Source organism: Myotis brandtii, unplaced genomic scaffold (assembly GCF_000412655.1).
Source record: "Myotis brandtii unplaced genomic scaffold, ASM41265v1 scaffold456, whole genome shotgun sequence".
NCBI lineage: Eukaryota > Metazoa > Chordata > Mammalia > Chiroptera > Vespertilionidae > Myotis > Myotis brandtii.
Genome location: NW_005367431.1, coordinates 3608786 through 3609719, shown reverse-complemented (window position 1 = coordinate 3609719; position 934 = coordinate 3608786). Strand labels below are relative to the sequence as shown.

The window sequence follows — 934 nt, the reverse complement described above, 5'->3', positions numbered from 1 at the left end:
GAGAGAGGGCAGGACTGGATGGGGGGGATGAGGAGCTCAGTGGTGGGTAAGGGTGGGGACTGATCAGAGGGGGTCAGGGAAGGGGGTAGTGAGCTCAGTGTTCACTGGAGCTCTCAGCCCTGAGGCTCAATACCTGTTGTGACCAGAGCAGGACTGTCCCTTTCATGTCTCCGAATACCCTGAAGCGCCAATACCTGAGGCACCGGCAAGCATCCATTTGAGGCTCAAATGCTGGTGGGGAGGGTGAATCATCCAGCCCCAGGCCAAGCTCTCCCAAGGCTTCCCCCCTGCTGGGCCCTCTTCCCTGAGGCAAGAGTCCAGGCTCTAGGACACTTGAATGAGCCCCAGTACAGATGCCCTGGCTCGCCATTTACTGGCCAGCTGCCCAGGCCTATGGGACATGGTGTCCAACCTCTGGAGGGAGAACCAGAGCAGCAGGGCCGGCAAGAGGCCAGCTGTGTGGATCCGAGGGGCCCTTGGGGGAGGAGCAGGCTGGCACCTGGGGACAGGGCAGTGGAGGGGAGGATGGAGAGGAGCCAGGAGGGGAATCCCAGGAGCAAAAGCTGCTATAAGTGAAAAACATGGTGTTCATCTGGCAGAAGAGCCAAATGGAGCAACAACCTTCTATTCTCTGAAGAGAATAGACCTGGCTTTCAGAAACAGCCAGTTCGTTCTACGGTCCCAAATCCACGGGGCAAATCCCTCTAGATATTAGCAATTGAATTAAAAATAAAAAGTGGCACCCTGGCCAGTGTGGTTCAGTGGTTGAGCATCAACCATGAACCAAGAGGTCACCGGTTCAATTCCCAGTCAGGGCACATGCCCAGGTTGCCGACTCAATCCCAGCAGGAGGCAGCTGATCGATGTTTGTCATAGATGTTTCTATCTCTCTATCCCTCTCCCTTCTTCTCTAAAATTTAAATATATACTGGTA

At 54.8% G+C, this 934-nt stretch overlaps 1 protein-coding gene across 3 annotated transcripts in view; it reads right to left on the bottom strand.

Moving 5' to 3' along the window:
- Positions 1-934, bottom strand: part of UBXN11 (UBX domain protein 11) — a 21547-nt gene that overhangs the window by 9490 nt on the left and 11123 nt on the right. The window lies entirely within an intron of this gene.